Source organism: Monodelphis domestica, chromosome 6 (assembly GCF_027887165.1).
Source record: "Monodelphis domestica isolate mMonDom1 chromosome 6, mMonDom1.pri, whole genome shotgun sequence".
Taxonomy (NCBI): domain Eukaryota; kingdom Metazoa; phylum Chordata; class Mammalia; order Didelphimorphia; family Didelphidae; genus Monodelphis; species Monodelphis domestica.
Genome location: NC_077232.1, coordinates 51764645 through 51783546, shown reverse-complemented (window position 1 = coordinate 51783546; position 18902 = coordinate 51764645). Strand labels below are relative to the sequence as shown.

The following is an 18902-nucleotide window of genomic DNA, read 5'->3' as shown; positions in this document are numbered from 1 at the left end:
GCAAAGGAATACATAGAGAGTTAAACTTGGGGTAGGGGCAGATTCCTAATTGTGAGAATTGTCTGCAAATGAACTTGGCTGTACCTGAGAATCTTATCCTCTCCCTTCCATCAACAAATGACTATATCTTGTCTGCAGTTTCCTCATTTGCTGACCCTAAGGTTTGGCCTTGATGGCCTTATAGGTTCCTTTCAGTTTGATAACGATGATGCTATGAGTCATGTTTTACTGAAATGCTTTTGGTGAGTTCAGTTTTTATTTAGAGATGAACAGATGAGAAAGATGATTCCTTAATGTCCATTTTTAAAGTGGAATTTAACTCTACTGTTTTGGAAAGAAGCAAATATTTTTAAAATCTTGCTTTTATATTTTAAAATCACCCATACATTCTTTCATTTAAAAACCAAATTCATAACCTAAAGTATAATCCTTTTTTGCAACTTTTCAAATAAAAACTTCTCAACTCTCTTCTTTCCATATATACAAAATAGACTGTTTCTGTCATTCTTAAATTGTTTTGAAAAGACAATTTGATCCATCAATAATCTTGCTTTTTCAAAACTTCTTCCCATTGTTGGTAGCTACTAATTTAAACATCTTTCAACTCAACCTTTTTTCACACTTGATCCCATTAAGGATGCTATTATAAGCAAAACATCAACTATTGTCTGAATAGCAATTTTCTTGTTACTCATCTCTTCCAACCTAATTATGGATGTGCCTACCAATTAGGGCTGCTCAAGAGGGAGCCTCTTATTATTTGATACCTCAGTGGTCAACCAATTTCCAAGAATGTTAGTTAAGAAAAATTTGCTTTTCTTTTCTCTTCCAGAAAAAAAGTCAAACCTCTAAACTTTCAGAAATACAGTATATTTTCCATACTTGAGGCATTAAAGATTTAGGAAGTACAAGATGAATAATATCTGGTTTCTTTCCTTTCTTTTTTTTCTTTATTATTTCCTTAACACTGTATATAATTTTCTATTGTTAAAAGAAAAGGACACATATTTCTGGAACTCCTAGAGATCCATGCTAGATTATGAGCACTTAGCACAGTACCTATAACATAGCAGGCATTTCATAAATTTTCATTAATTAATAAGCTTCTTGAGGACAGAAGCTTTGCTTTAATCAATTGTGTATTCATTCAGAATTTATAACACCAGTCCCTACAGGTAGTAGGTGCCTAATGGAGGCTTTAAAAAGTGTTCTATAGATGACTTTTGTTTTTTTATATGGGTTTCTGAGATACCATTTCTTAAACTATCTCCCGTCTCCTTTGTAACAAAGAAAAACATGAGGAAAATACAAAACAACCAATAACAGCATGACTATGTATGATGATTTATATAATTCTCTAGTACAACCCTGCCTATTTCTATAGATTTTTTTATTCTTTTGAGAGACTTTTTAAAATTACTCTATTAAGAGTTTGACATTTTTATAATCATTTTGCTTTTTTGCCATAATTGTGTGTATATTTATATATATATATATGATATACTTATCTATATTATGTGCCTTTGTGTGTATGTTATGTATGCATATATAATATACCTACACATATATATTCTGTTTCTACTTATTTCTTTTGGCATCAATTCATACAAATTTTTCCATGTTTCTCTGAATTCCTCATATCCATAACCTCTTCGTAAAAAATTATATGTCATCATTTCTATATGGCATTGTTTTTTTTGAGTCATAACTGGTTTGTATAAATCTATTTTGTATATAGTTTTTAGTTAATCAAACAGTAAAACTATGAATATTTTTGGCATATATTCAAAAATTAATTTTGTCTTTGACTTCCATGGTGGACACACTCAATTGTAGAATTTTCATATAAAAAGTATGCACAATTAAATCACTCTTCATAATTCTAAACTGTCATCCAATCAAACTTTAAACAAAACATTTAAAGAGCAACTACTATGCATGAAAGATACCTTTGTACTTGGGGTACAAATATAGGCACTTAGGGTGCAAATATAAAGAATAAAAAAACCCTAATGTACAAGATGCTTACTTTCCAGTGAAATCAATAACAAAAAGAAATATAAGCATATACAGAATAAATATGTACCAATCCATCTCTAAACTTCAATACCTTAATAAGATGAGAAGAGACTTGAATCAATGAATCACTCATAGGTTTTTCACTAAGTAATAAAAGGCTTCAAACTAAAATGATTTTGTATACAAATCATGTTTAGATGTGTCAGGAAATATAATTCTATTCCAAGCATTTATGATGATTAAATGAATGAATGAAGAAGGTATCGGTTTCTAGAAATTGAAGCAAAAATGCCTTTCAAAGATAACCTTAGAGGAGGAATTAACTGGGGTAGAAAAAAAAAATATGGTTTTTTGCCTGAGCTGAGTGGTGTTAACCTTATTAAGCAACATACTTCCAAGGGCTCATTTCTAAACTATCAAGGGGGCAGCCAGAAGACTACAACTACTACTACTACTACTTCCAAGGGCAGTAGAAACTGACTAATGCCTGCATTAAGCCAAGGGAAAATTGGACTCAATAGTTCATAAGGAGGCTAGTAAACTATTACTTGACCAAGATTGATTTCATCAGTTCATATGTCTTTTACAGGTTTTCTGAACTCATTCTGTTCATCATTTCTTAGGGCATAATAGTATTATTCCATTACAACCATAAACTACAACTTATTCCTCTACTCTATAAGCAATTAACAACAATTTCCAGTTCTTTGCTGCTACAAGTAGAACTGCTAATATTTTTATGCAAGTATATTATTTTCCCCTATGTCTGATATCTTTCGGATATAGAACCTGTAGTATTATTATTGTTTTAAAGAGTCTGCATAATTTTATGACCTTTTTAGTATGGTTATATGTTGTTCTCTAGAATAGTTTTATCAGTTCATATTTCCACCAATTATGTATTAATATTCCAACTTTTACAGACCCCCTATAACATTTATAATTTTCCTTTTTTTGGTCATGTTAGCCAATCTGATAGGTGTGGGGTGGTTGCTCAGAGCTGTTTTAATTTCCATTTCTCTAATCAATAGTCATTTGGAGCATTTTTTAATATGACTACAAATAATTTTAATTTCTTCCTAGGAAAACTATCTGTTCATATCCTTTGACTATTTTTCAATTGCAATACAATTTCTTTATATACTTAAAAGCTTGACTCAGTTCTCCATATGTTTGAGAAATGCATCCTTCATTAGAGATGCTTGCTATAATTTTTTTCCAAATTTTCTATTTCCCTTATAATCTTGGATGCTTTGATTTTGTTTGTACAATACCTTTTTATGTTAATATAATCAAAATTATCCATTTTATTTTTCATAATCTTTTCTTTGTCTTGTTTGGTCATAAATTGTACCCTTTTCCATAAGTTTGACATGGAGATTTTACAGGTTTTCCTAAACTGTTTATGCTGTCACCTTTTTTTCTCCTAGATAGTGTCTATTTTAATTTTAATCTGATGAATGATGTGAGATGTTCATCTATGCCTAGTTTCTGCCATGCCCTTTTTCAGTTTTCTTAGCAGTTTTGTTCAAATAGTGAGTTCTTTCCCTATAAGGTTGGTTCTTTAGGTTTAATGAATACTGAGCTATTATGGACATTAACTACTAATATGTATTCATTACATAATCTATTCTATTGATCAACTGCTCTTTTTCTCATCCGGGACCAAATTGTTTTGATTATTACCATGGTAATATAGTTTTAGTTCTGGTATGGCTAGGCCTCGTTCCTTCATTCTTTTTTCATCAATTCCCTTAATATTCTTGGCTTTTCCTTCTTCAAGATGAATTTTGTTAATAATTTTCCTATCTGTGAAATAATTTTTGGGTGGTTTTATTGGTATGGCACTGAATAGGGAAATTAATTTAGTTGAGATTATGATTTTTTTTTTTTGGTTCAGTCTATCCAGGAACAAGTAATGTTTTTCTGATTGTTAAGGTCCAACTTTATTTGTATGAAAAGTGTTTTGTAATTGTGTTCAGATAGTTTCTGTGTTTGTTTTGGTAGTGGTTGCCAGGAATTTAATTAGTTCCAAAGAGATTTTATTTACAATTCCATTACAAAATTTAGAGAGTGAAGCAAGAAATCAGAGAGAGGATAAGGTAAGCTATCTAGCCTGAGCACTAAGTAATTTCTACTGGCCCCTCTGGGCAGGCAGAATTAGTTTCAGCGGGCCCTAGCAAAGCTGAGGACCCTAGAAGTCTCTTCAGAAAATCCAACAGTTAAGAGTCATCCTTTCACTCACCAATTGTCAGTCCAGTCAGTAGATTCTTCTGCCCCTCTTCACCAGCCTCAACTTGAAAGCATGAAGAATTTTTTCACCAGAAGTAGAAGTCCAAGTTGAACTCTGCTCCAAGAAATTCCCCACTCTGTAGCACTCTCTCTTTTAAAGGCATTTTCTCTTGCATCACTTCCCCTAATTTCACATTTACCAGTCACAGCTGACACTCTGCTCTAGGACTGCCCAGAAGGCAGTTAGTCTATTCTGATTCATTACCCACTATCACACACATGGGTCACAGACCTCTCACTTCATGATTAAGTGGGATATTTGTACTTTCTGTGAATGAATCTAAAAATAGGCAGGTCTCCATACTTAACTTTTAAGTAGGGTGTTCATGCTTATGGGGATTAAAATCTAAAAATAGACATGAGTTACAATTTATATCTTCACAATCAGGGAAGAGCCAAGTACCTTCATTGTTACAATCAGGGGAGAGCCAAATCCAGTCTTCACAGTAGGTATACTTCTAAATAATTTATAGTCAAGAATTATTTTGGATGGAATTTCCTTTTCTATCATTTGTCTGTTAGACTTTGTAGTAAATAGAAATGCTGGTAATTTATGTGAGTTTATTTTGAATGAAGTGACTTTGCTAAAGTTCTTAATTATTTCTTTTATTTTCATTTAATTCTGTAGGTGTACCATCATATCATCTGCAAAAAATAATAACTTTAATTCCTGATTTCCTATTCAAATTCTTTAATTTTCTTTCCCCTTCAATACAATATTAAATAGTTATGATTATAATGGGCATCTTTGCTTCACCACTGATCTTATTGGGATAGGTTTTAGTTTGTCCCTATTACAAATAATTCTTGCAAATGGTTTTAAATACATGTCTTTTATCACTGTAAGGAAAGTTCTGTTTATTCCAGTGTTTTCTAATTTTTTTGTGTGTTTTTTTTAAGGAATAGGTATTGTATTTTGTCAAATGCCTTTTCTATATCTATTGAAAAAATTATATGGTTTCTCTTGGTTTTGATAATGATATGGTAGATTATACTGATGGTTTTCCTAATATTGAACCATCTTTGCTTTCCAGGTATAAAACCTACCTGATTATGGTGTAAAATACATGTGATATAATGCTGTAATCTCCTTGCTAATATTTTATTAAAAATTATACGTAAATGTTCAATAGGGAGATTGGCCTGTAGTTTTTTGTTTGTTTGTTTGTTTATATTAGCTTTTCCTGATCTACATATCAGGGTCATATTTGTGTCATTAAAAGAGTTTGAAAGGATTTATTCTAATCCTATTAAAAATTATGTAGTATTGGACTTATTTGTTCTTTGAACATTTAATAGAATTCATTTGTGAGCCCAATTGACACTAGGGGCTTTTTCTTAGGGGATTCATTGATGGTTTATTGATTTCCCTTTTCTACTTACATCTTTAACTTCTTTCTTATTTTTGGTTGGATTGAGAAGGAAAGATTAAGGCCTCCATTAGAAATGTTTTTCTATTTCCTTCTGTAACTCAAGTAATTTCTTTTTTAGGTATCTGAATGCTGTTCCATTTTGTGCATATATGTTTAAAATTTTATTATTTCATTAAACATAGTACCTTTGATTAGGTTAATTTTTACTTTTGCTTTATCTGAGATCATGATTGCTACCCTTGTTTTTTTTTTCTTTTCGACTTTAGTTGAAGCATAGTAGAATCTCTTCCAGCTTTTTATTTTATTTTGTGTAAATTTCTGCTTTAAATGTGTTTCTTTTAAATAGCATATTCTAGGATTCTGACATTTAGTCCATTTTGCTGTCCTATTCCATTTTATGGATGAGCTCCTCCTATTCTCATTCAGTTATAATGACTAATTATGTGTTTCCCTCCATTTTATTTTCCTGCTCTTTTATCCTTCTCTCTTTCCTTTTTGTCTTTTCTTATGCAAAAATGCCTTGTTTTCAACCAACCTTCTCCAATTCACCCTCCTTTTTGTCCACCTCACCCCTCTTCTCTTATTCCCTTTACCTTCCTATTTCCTTTTAGTTTAAAGAGGTTTCTATAATTGATTGAGTGTGGGTATTACATCTACTTTGAGCTACTTCTGATTAAAGAAAATTCAACCTCTATCTTCTTCTCCACTGTATTGATTCTTATTTGTCTCTCCATGTCTCTTCTCCCTATGTACTCCTTTTTCCTGTCCCTTGATTTTTTTTGAACCAGGCTATCCTACTCAGCTTCTTCCCATCCTTCTAGGTATATTTCTCTTCATTGATCTAATAATGATAAAGTTCTTAATTATCTTAATTTTAAAAACCTTAAATGTCTCAAGTATCTTAGATATATAATTCATGCCTTCCAGGTATTAATGGACTTAAATCAACCTTCTGTAAACCTTCAAGTTTTCATTTTAATTTTTTATATTTCTCTTCCATGTCAAATTTTCCTATTAGATTTCCTTTTTAGCACTGACTTTTTGATCAGGAAAGTTGAAATTCATCTGTTTCACTAAATAAAATGTACCCACCTGAGTTATTATGAACAGTTTTCCTGAATATGTAATTATTGATTGTAGTCCTAGATCATTTGCCTTTTGAGATATAACTTTCCATGTCTTCTGGAAGCTGCTAGGTCCTCTGTAATTCTGATTGTAGCTCTACGATATTTAAATTGTTTCTTTCTGGTTGCAGGTAGTACTTTTTCCTTAGACTAGGAGTTCTGGAAGTTGGTGAATAGTATTTAGGTATTTTATTTTATGTTCTCTTTTAGTAGATGATTGCTATACTCTTTCAATTTATATTTTTTTCCCTTAGTTTAGGATATCAGGGCAATTTTCTCTGATCATGCTTGCAATATGGGGTCCGGGCTCTTTTTAAATTTTTTTTTTATTGTGGCTATTAGGTATTCTTATGGTTCTTGGTTTTCTCTTCTGGATCAATTTCGCAAGTAGTTCTCTTTCCAGAAAGACATTTTAGATTTTCTTCTATTTTTTTATTCATTTGATTTTGTCTTATTGTTTCCTTATGTCTTAAAGATTCATTAGCTTCTGGTTGCCAAATTCAAATTTTTAGGGATTTGTTTTTTTTTTATTTGATTTTTTGTATTTCCTTTTCCTTTGAGAAACATATTCAGTTTATGATCCTACTTTTTATTTTTATTTTTTTCAATTTTTTTAATTAGATGCTTTAGAATAATTTTCCATGGTTATAAGACTAATGTTCCTTCCCTTCCTTTCCCCTAATCCCCTCCTATATATGATGCACAATTCTGCTGGGTTTAACATGTGCCATCCATCAAGACCCATTTCCTTATTATTAGTGTTTTCATAAGGGTGATTTTTTAGAGTCCACTTTCCCAGTCATAGCCCTACTGACCCATGTGATCAAGTGATTGTTTTTCTTCTGTCTTTCTTTTCCCCCATTCTTCCTCTGGATGTGGATAGCGTTCTTTCTCATATGTCCCTTCAAATAATTCTGGATCGTTGCATTGCTACTAGTAGTCCATTACATTTTAATTTACTATAGTGCATCAGTCTTTGTGTATAATGTTCTCCTGGTTCTGCTCCTTTCATTCTGCATCAATTCCTGGAGGTCATTCCAGTTCACATGGAATTCCTCCAGTTTATTATTCCTTTGAGCACAATAGTATTTTCTACTTTTTAAAGAGTTGTTTTTCCTTCAGTTTTATTTTTTTGTCTCTATTTTCATTTCATCCATTCTATTCCTTATAAAGTTGTTTTCTTCAATATATTTTGTACATCTATTTCCCTTTAGACTTTTCTAGCTTTTTAGTATATGTTCCCATCTGTTTAGCTTTTCTGTCAGTTCTCTTATTATTTAATTTTATAACTTATTTTCAAGTTCTTCCAATGATTCTTTAGGGGCTTGACATCCTTTCATACTTTCCTTTGAGACATCACATTTTTCTTTTGTTGGCACTGTTGGCCTTTTCTGGTTCACATTTTGAACTTCCCTACTTCTAACTTTTCAGGTTCAGATTTTTTTCCTTCTCTTTTTCTTGTTTTTCAAATTATTATTTTTTTCTGTTACCTTATCTATCTGTTAAGGTTATTCTGTGCTCCTGGATGAGAGGAAGCACTTTTCTAAGTTTGGAGAGTACTTTTCCCTGGTATTTGCAATGTGCCCACCTGACATATTTCCCCAGAGTGTGTCAGCTCTGCTTACCTCAGGTCATCTGCAACTTCACTGCCTCAGGCCACATGGAAGTGTATTGTCTCCTCTCTTCTATCTTAGCTATCCTTACAGAGTATCTTAGGCTAGGCCAGTCCCCCACTTTGGCCCTTTGCTACCTCAGGCATTCTGTGGCCACATCAGAGTGCATCAATTTCTACCCTCTCTGCCATTGCTACTCAAAACAAATAGCTTAGTCTGGACTAGTTGCCATTCTGCCACTTAGCTGCCTCAGGACTTCTGCTACCACAATCGAATAGATTATATTTTTAACCTCCCTGTCTTCACTAACTGGTTGGAGTGGCTTAGATTGGGCTGCTCTTGCACCCTGCATTCTCTACCTTCTTTGCCTTTGTTGAGTAGCTTGGGCTAGGCTTGTTCTCATTCTGCAGGTTTGTTGCCCCTAGTCAGGTAACAGTCTGTTGGACTGATCAAAATTCTTCTGGTTCCTAAGATTCTGTGCTGCCCAAGTTACTCCCTCTTCTTCCTCTAAGAGGATATATTCCTCTGCTTTCCTTTGTTTTAAGATGATTGATTTTATTTTCATGAGTATATGTATGGAGGGTTGGGGTAGCAGAGTGTCCTTTTACTCTGCCATCTTGGCTCCTACCATGTGTTAAGGTCCGGGATTTCACCCACCACCAAGGAAGACCCGTGGACAATGCAAACAGGCAGAGAAAGGCCATTTATTGAACTGATATGTGCATCAGTGGGAACCTCTGCCATCAGAGTTCCAAGTTGCTTCTGAGACGCTGGGCCTTAAGTACTGTCCAGCATGTATGGCCCCCTCTTCCAGCCCCTTATCTGCTACATACGATTCTTGGAACATTGCCGGCATGTTTGGCTCCCCTCAGCCCTTATCAGTTACATACTATTCTTGGGACCTTGACAATTTAATGTCATTGGGGTCTTCCTGGCCTTTATCTGGTACCTACTGCAGCTGCATGTTTATTGGGGTCTTCCTAACTTCCAAGGCTAGCCAGCTTGTTAAGGCTTTCCTATATTTTCAAGGCTGGTCATTTTGGCCTCCCTCACATGCAACTCTTCTCATTATTTCATATAGTAGAATAGTATTTAATTAAAAGTCATAAAGCACAACTGTTCAGCTATTACCTAATTGAAGAGTATCCCCTCAATTTCCAATTCTCTGACAACACAAAAAGAGCTGATATAGATATTGTTGTATATCTAGACCCTTTTCCCTTTTCTTTAATCTCTTTGGGATAAAGACCTGGTATTAGTAATTACCTTTCTACAATGTAATTTGAAATCATGTGATGATATACTTTCTTTTTCATTATTTTTCTTTGATTTCATTGATAGTTTTAAACTTTTTTTTTACAAACAAATTTTGTTAAGGTAATAATACTTTGGTAGTTTTATTGGTGTGGAACTAGATAAGAGGGATAGAATTATAATTTCTATTTTATTGGCTTGCCTTACCCATCAGCAATTAATATTTCTTCAGTTATTCTATTTCTATTCGTAAGGATGTTTTATAATTGTGTCCATATAATTCCTAGGTTTGTTTTGGCAGTACACCCCCAAGTATTTTCTATTTTCTACAATTAGTTTAATTGGAATTTCTCTTTTTATTTCTTCCAATAGGTTTTATTGACAGTATACAGGAATACTGATGATTTAGGTGTGTTTATTTCATATCAAGCCAAAATTGCTATTTCAACTAATCTCATTAGTTGGTTCCCAGAGTTCTCTAAGGATATAATCATAACATCTGCAAAGAGTGAAAGTTTTGTTTTCTCTTTGCCTATTCTTTTTCCTTCAAATTCTTTTTCTTGTAATATTCTTATGGATAGCATTTTTAGTTTTGTTGTTCAGTCATTTCAGTTATGTCTCACCATCTATGACCCCATTTGGGTTTTCTTGTCAAAGATATTGGTTTTCCATTTCCTTCTTCAAATCATTTTATAGATGAGGAAACAGAGGGAACCATACTAGTAAGATATAGCTAGTAAGTGTCTGAGGACAATTTTTAACTCATAAAGGTAAGTCCTCCTGAATCCAGAACAGGCACTCTATCCTCTCTGCTACCTTACCACTAGAATTTCCAGTATAATATTGAATTATAGTGGTAATGAGACATTCTTGCTTCACCACTTATCTTATTACGAAGACTTAAGTTTATTTCAATTACAGATAATTCTTGCTTTTGGTTTTAGATAGATACTACTTATCATTTTAAGAAAAGCTCCATTTATTCCTCTTGTTACTGCATTAGATACATCCCACACATTTTGGGGCACTGTCTCATTTTTTTTGCATTTCCTTTAATTAAATAATGATTTTTTTCTGATTTGTTCTTTCACCCAGTCATTCTTATTTATCTTTACTTTCTTTTGTTTTTAAAATACATATAGAAAAAAATTTACAATTGTTTTCTGACATTTTGTGACTTAAATTCTCTCTCTCCCCCTCCCTTCCTTCCTTGGTTCCAAGGTGGTAAATAGCCTATTTTAGTTTATTTCATTGCCTTCATGCAATACATATTTTTACATATCCCTGTGCCATGACAGAAGAAACCTATCACATACAATAAAAACAAAAGTTATGAAGGCTATAAAATGAAAGATGGCATGATTTGATCTACAATCAAATTCCAACTGTTTCTTCTCTGACTTTGTATAGCATTTTTTTGTCATGAATCCCTTGGGGTTTTTCTTGGGACCAATATATATGGTTTAGATAATAGTTTATTACTTCACAGTTGATCATCATAAAATATTTCTGTTATCATATATACTATTCTCCTGGTTTTATTTACTTCACATCAAATCATATGTCTTTTGGAGTTTTTCAGAACTCACCTCATTTCTCATTTCTTATGTTGTAATACAATTAGTTACAATATGTATAATATACACAATCCATATATCCCAAATTGTTCTTCCATTCGTGAATTGATGGACAACCCCTCAGTTTTCAGTTCTTTGTCACTATAAAGAAAACTGCTAAAAATATTTTTTGCAAGTTGGTCCTTTACTCCTATCTCTAATCTCTTTGGGATATAGACCTATATCCTTGGCTCAAAGGGTAGGCATAGGTATTTTTTTACTGATCAACCCAAAGTTTAAAATTAGTTTATTTAATTTTCACTAAATTTTTAGTCTATATTTTCATGGCTCATTATTACATGTAATTTTTCTTACATTAAAACCTTATAATTAAACATTTAATATTCTTGATTTTTTGCATTTATTCATGAATTCTATCAATTAATAAAAGGCAATTTTAAAAATATACCATGTACAGCTAAGAACAAGACATACTCCTTTTTATTGCCCTCAAATTTTCTCCAGGTATCTGTCATATCTAAATTTTCCGTAATTCTATTCATCTCTTTAACTTCTTTATTATTTATTTTACAATTAGATATATCTAGCTCTGAGAAGGAAAAACTGAGGTTCCCAACTAATAATTATTTTATGTAAATCACATATTTATGAACACTTACATACTCTCATCAATTATAAGGCAGAAACAAGGCAAGGGGTAGGCATTTAGGGTTAAATGCCTTCCCTAGGTTCATAAAGCTAGGAAATGTCAAAGCAATATTTGAATCCAGATCTTCCCAACTCCAGGCCCAGTGTTCTATCTACTATGCCCAGTTAGCTATTCCCCCAAACTGGTATAATTTTACTATTTCCTCCTGTAATTCATTTAATTTAATTTTTCCCTTAAGAATTTAGAGACTAAATCATTTGATACATATAAGTTTTTTTAAATTTTTATTGATTAATTGATTAGAATATTTTCCATGGTTACATGATTTGTGTTCTTTCCTTCCCCTCCTCCTTTCTTCTCCTTCACCCCTCCCAGAGCTGACAAGCAATTTCATTGGGTTTTACATGTGATATACATGTTTATTGTTGATATTACTTCATTATCTGTTGCCTTATCAGTAAGATTTATTATCTCTAACTCTAATTAGATCTCATTTAATTAATTTTTCCTCTCTTTTAATTTTGCTTCGAGATTATGAATGCTACTCTTTCCTTGTTTTATTTAAACTGACACAGAATAAATTCTGTTGCAGGCCCTTATTTTAACTCTGTGTTTTTCTGTTTCAGACATCTCTGTTAACATATTATTGGATTCTGGTTTCTCAAGCATTTGGTTTTTTAATTTTATGAATAAGTCCATTCCATTCATATCCACATTTTTTCTTATTTTCTGTGCATTTCTTTCTCTCTGGTTTTCTCTACCTACCTCCAGTGCTATTTTCTCAATCATCTGTTTTGCTTCTTAGTACTACCTCTTTTAATCAGCCCTCTCATGAAGAGATGCATTGTGGGAAGATGGTGGAGAAGGGTGTGAAGTTTCCTAACCTTGCAAATAACCCCTTGCCCCCCCAAAAAAATAAACTCCCAACAACAACCCAAAAATAACTCCACAGAATCCATTTTAAAAGTAGCAGAAGTAGATAGGAGTGGAAGATGAAGGAGAACAGTCAGAGATAACTAGGGAGGAAAATGTCTGATTTCCCTGATGTCTGGCCTACCTGGTGGACCCCTGGGGGCAGGAATGGAGCCAACCCTGTGGGAGCCACAAGACAGCCCCTGAGGGGAAGATGAGCAACTAGGTTTTGTTTGCTGAACTTGGGAACCCCTATTAGTAAAGAATGGATGGGCACGGATACTGGGGACAGCTCTGACAGCAGCTGCTCCAGGACCCACACAGGGACACAGTTGGGAACTGAGGAAACAAATGGAGGGGGGTCTGCCAGAACCACACCCAAAGGACAAGATGTCATGCCTCCATGGAGCAAAACAATGCCCAGGACTGTGCTGGCAGGAGAGGAGTGAGGAAGGGAAGGGGGCCAGCAAGGATGACTGCTGTAGGATGAGAATCCAGCACAGTCGAGTCCCTGGGTGCTGTCACAGCGGGAAGGGAACTGTCTCTTTGCAGGGGCAGGGGCAGAGCTTCCTGCCAGGCTTGGTGGGAGCACCTAATATCCATCACAGAACAGGGCAACTCAAAGAATATAGTAGATCATGCACTATAATAACTGAAATAGCAAAATAGAACCCAAAGGGGAAAAAAATCACGCACACAAAAACTATGGGGAGGTCACTATCACAAATTCAGAATTTTTCATGCCGTTATTTTCAAATCTAGTGTTGGGAGACAGTTTGCAAGTTTTTGGAGACTCTGCTTTCATTTACCTGGAAATTTCACTTTTTCTTCCTCAGCATTTATTCAAAAGCTTTTTTCCAGTTATTTTAATTTTTTCTGACTCCATAAAATATCCACTTGATGACTTGATTAATATATAATTGAATGTAAAATTAAATTAAAATATAATTATTTTGTCATTCTGGCATGATTCATGCATAAGTACTTTACAGTTATTTAATTCTTATATTTCATTCTAAGTGTTTTCATAGTTATATTTAAATCAATTTTGTGAGTATAGAAAGTTTAAGTAAATAGATTAAAATTTCACTTATTTTTATTTCCCTCAATTCTGTTAGTCTGTGTGAAATTATTTTATATTTTAATTATTTATTGAAGCTAACAGCTAATTTCTCAGAATATCTAGAATTTTTTGAGAAAACCATGATGTTTACCAATGGAGAAAATTTGACCCAACATTATTGTCTTTTCTAGATCATAACAAGTAATAGCAGAAAAATTATGTATATTTATTATAATTCTATTTCTTTTAGAGATCCTTCTTGTTCTCCACAAAAAATAAGATTGGCACGTGTCAATAAACTTTTGAGCATGTTAAAGAGAAGTCCTTCCTTGACTTTGATGTTTAAGATAAATGAGTATATATGTTTCTAAGATACCCATTCTCCAGGCAATGTCACAATCAAGTGTTATTTTTGTTGTCTGTATTGTTTTTGTGATGGAGAACACGATTTTAAAATTTTTGAATCATCCTTATATTTCAATATGAATTCATCTTAATCATAGAAAATTATTTTCATCATATTCATATAATTTTCTTTAAGCTTTTTATGATTTCTTTTTTTTTGCATTAATTTAAACAAAAGTTGGTTTACACTTCTTTTCTCAGCTTTCTCTCTTAAGATGAAATTTGTTATAAAAGACTACATCTTTTTTTTCTCAAAACCTGAACATATTTTTGTAGAATATAATTGTCCTTATCTGAGAGAAAAGAGGCCATTTTAAATCCATGTAAATCATCCTTCTCCTACTGGTAATACATTCATATCTTTCTTAACTTATTTTCCTGAGATTATGCTGTTTAGAATCTTTTGTTTTGCTAAGTTGAATATCTTATGTTTTGGATAATTATTCTTTATAAATTGTAACTTTTCCTGAAATATATCTCTGTTATACTATTTTTTTAATTTAATCATCAATAAATTAACTATGTTCATCTTTAAATATAATAATGTCTTTTTTCTTTTAAAAAATATAACCAATATTTTATTGATTTTGTTAGTCTTTAAAATATTTCTTAATTTTGTTGCAGAGTCTTTTATTTTCTAATTCATCTGTTTCCTTTCATTTTCAACATGTATCCTTTAAAAATTTATATTAGTGTTTTTTCATATTTTAGTGCTTTAAATTGCATATACAGTTATTTCAGCCCCCTTTTTTCTTTTGTTGTTAAAATAGGTATATTTTACACATATACATTTCCCTCTGAGTATTTTTTATTTTTAAATTTTAAGATTTAATGCAATAAATAACTCATTGTTGTCATACCCTTTAACATATGTTTGTGTGTATCCATAGACAGGTAAATAAGTAAGTAGATATATAGAAAAATAGATAGAGGATTCCGACTGTAAGGGGTAAATTTTATTATTTGACTGAATATTTGAGAATTGGTTGCTAGGGATTTAATTACTAAATCCCAATGAATTACTCAAATCAGAATGGCTTTTTTGGTAGTTTATTTACAAATAGAGAGAAGAAATTAAGAGAATGAGAGAGAGAGAGAGAGAGAGAGAGAGAGAGAGAGAGAGAGAGAGAGCTGCTCCCGCCAGGCAGGAATTCAGAGGCCCCAGAAAGTGGGGGGGGGGGGGGTGGAGGGTAGAGGATTAAATTTAACATGGCTTCCAGCCAGGAGGCCTCCTCCAAGATGAGGGGTTCTCCAAAGGATAGGGACTCCAGAAAGCCAAGGGAAAAGGAGTCCCAAGAGGACTGGTCTCTCCAGAAGCTAGTACTCCAAAAAAAAAAAAAACAAGTAAAGGGAGTCGGCCTTTGAACTCACCATATGATAGTCCAAAGGGAAGCAGTCTGAGATCTTCAGCCTGAGTTCCTACAAGGTCAAGTTCCAAACCAAAGACCCCCACCAAAGGAAGTGACCATGAAATTTAAAGGCAGTTCTTTGTGCCACTTCCTGTGCCTTACATGTACCAATGGTGGCTTAAACTTGGCTTTGCCCAGAAGGCAGTCATTTGTTTCTGATTTGTCACTTGCTAGCACATGTGGATCATAGACCTTCCTCCCCCACACTTAATCCTTAAGTGGGGTGTATATATATATATATATATATATATATATATATATATATATATATATATATATATATATGTTCGTGGTGGCTAAAATTCTAAAAAATAACTAGGATGGAGTTAATCTCAATTTCACACTTAATGTATCAGAACATGATTAGTGTTTTTAGGTTATTATGGGATTCTAACCAAAGTATATTTGTAGGGGAGTGTTATTTAAATATAAATCTATATTTAATTTAAATTTTAAAAATTAAGAATAATCAGGATTCTCAGTCAGAAGACAATAAATCACCCATGACAACCTCTTAACTACAGCACTCATTTTTTTCTCCATTTTAACTAGCAAAGATAAATACCTTCTTGATTTAGGATTATTGAATAAAATATTTAATAAGAATATTGTATTTTAAGACAAGTCAAATAATCATAAAAACACTTTAATTCATGAGTGAATTCAAGTCATCATGAAAGGCATCCTCTATCCCATTATAATCTTCAATATAATATTGATATGTTAAGTTTTCAGAGAAAGAAGTATAATCTTTCAACAACTAGATGAAAAATACTCGAAATCACTAAAAATTAGAGGACAACAAATTGCCTCATTGTATTCAGAACAACAAAGATGAAAAAAATAGGAAAATGATCATTGTTACTGGGGCTCAGGAAAATATATTCAATGGTGTCCTTAGTGGAGAAATGTGGATTACATGCTTTTCTGAAAGGCAAAATATAAGTAAGTCTTTAAACTGTGCACACCTTAGCCCAAAGGGAATCAAGGAACAAGACAAATGCCTGCATACATACATACAGAAAAGCAGCTATAAATGTAGCTTTTTTGTCATAACAAAGAAAGATTGCCATCAATTGGTCCACAGTTAAATAAATAATGGCATATTTGGCATTTTATTCACGGAAACCCTAGAACACTTAACCAAAGTGATACAAAGTGAAGTAGATAGATGAAGAAGGACATTTTATGCACTAGTAAAATTATCATAAAAGCATTCTGAAAGATTTAAAAATACTATAATCACCAAGCACAATTCCAGACAGCTGATGATGAAAGAGAAGTGATGGACTGGAGATACAAAATGATCTCTCCAGATATCCAATGTGTTTTGTTTAACAACACATTTATCACAAAAATATTGCTTTTCTTTTTTTCTGATTTGGATATATGGTGGGTTGGAGCTTGATGGTGATTATGTAAAAGAAAGGCAAACTAAGATGAAAAAAGAAACGAAAGGTAGTTTTGAAATATTTTCTTAAATACTCAAGACAATAGAAGGAGATATAGGAAAAAAATCACAAACAAGCAAGGAAACTAAAAAAGTTAAATGTTTAGTTTACTGAGAAAGTGCATAATGACAAAAATGTACTATGGATAATGAGTGAACATGCCCAATCCTATTTATTAAAAAAAAAAAAAACACTAGCAGAACTCTTTTTTTCTTGTTATTATAGATTCATAATATATTTTCCTCATAATACTTAGAATTTAATAATAAAAATAAGTTCCTATTTATGTCTCCCTAATCTACTCTAAATAGAGATTGTTTTTGAATCAATTTCTGTTTTGTTAATTACAATAGTCCTTACATGCATCTCAAAAATAGCAACATATTTCTGGATAATGAATTATTCAGTTTACAGAAGGAATGTTGGATTATTATAGTACATTTGATCACATATGTTGTTGGAATTAAATTAGAGGTGGTCTCTAATTGTTGCCTTAATCTAGAGTGTACATAAATCTAGAGTCAGTGAAAGTAATCTTGGATCTCATTTTGGCCCAATGTATGACGTTGGGTAAGTTGTTTCTCTTTCTGACCCTCGTTTTCCTTATCTAGAAAAGATTTAGAATAGATAGACTTAGAAGTTCCTTTGAGCTTTAAAGTTATGATTTTTATCAAAATGATATTTGACATGTATTCAAATGTGTGGTCTCATTGGAATAACTTGTCTGCCCTGAAGAGATCTATAAACCATGTTAAATAAACACTTGTCTATACAAACATAATTAGTTGAACAAGTTCTAATTTAACTAACACACACATACACACACACACACACACACACACACACACACACACACACACACACAGAGCTAAGAACTTTTCCTGAATTGGCAATGGGGGCTTGGGAATGAAGTGAGTAAAAGAAGAGACTTCCCTGATGCTAATTGTTCCATTTGGCATTCATGCTCACTTCCTAAACAGCAAGTCAAAAAAAAAAAAACAAAAAAAACCCCTAAACAACATTGTTTGATGGTACTGTATTCTAACAGAAGCACACAAATGTTATTAAAATACAAAAAGAGAAATTATGTTTTTTTTAGATTGTTACATAAATTTCACTAGCAATTCATTTTCTGATTCATAACCCTCTGATCTTCAGAAATATACTGGTACCCAATAATTTATATCTAAACATTTCCTTGTCTCATGCTCATATTATCATTTCTGAGACCTTTTCCTTTAGCCTGGCCAGTGAAAAACAGTATGTTTTTAGAAGCTTTCACATTTTGCTAGCACCTTTCATCAAATATTTTTAATACTACTTGTATGTATTGATTAAATTGTTATGGGGTTTTAAAATATTGGATTTGGCAATCATGTAGAAAGGGAAGAAGAAATAACCTCACTAGAGATGCTCAAATGATCCTGAAATAGTTGGGGTTGTTTCCCTGTCTTGCCAGAGAATTTTGTGAGAAACATATTGTTAATTTTTTGCTTGATCACTTTTCATCTAATCTTGCACCCTTGTTACAGCAGAAACTAAAAATTTGATAAAGAAATGGAGGCTGAAACATAGGAGAAATAATCACTCAGTGCTGTAGTCACAGAAAGGGAGTTATTTTAGAAGCTTAATTATGTATTTGGAGGCCACGGAAGCTCAGGTTCATAGAAATATAGGAGGAATCTTTGACCCATCTCTTCAAAGAAAATTTCTAAATCCATTTTCCTAGCAAGAAACATCTATCTTTTTCTAACCCAAACT

General features: G+C 32.6%; 1 protein-coding gene and 1 long non-coding RNA gene across 2 annotated transcripts in view; one reads left to right on the top strand and one right to left on the bottom strand.

Annotated features, from left to right (window-relative positions):
- Nucleotides 1-8779, bottom strand: part of LOC103097034 (uncharacterized) — an 82748-nt gene extending 73969 nt beyond the window's left edge. The window contains exon 1 of the long non-coding RNA XR_469412.2: nt 8434-8779. This is a non-coding gene — a long non-coding RNA (uncharacterized LOC103097034). The remainder of the gene's footprint in view (nt 1-8433) is intronic.
- The window catches only part of LUZP2 (leucine zipper protein 2), a 749802-nt gene that overhangs the window by 647908 nt on the left and 82992 nt on the right, over nt 1-18902 (top strand). The window lies entirely within an intron of this gene.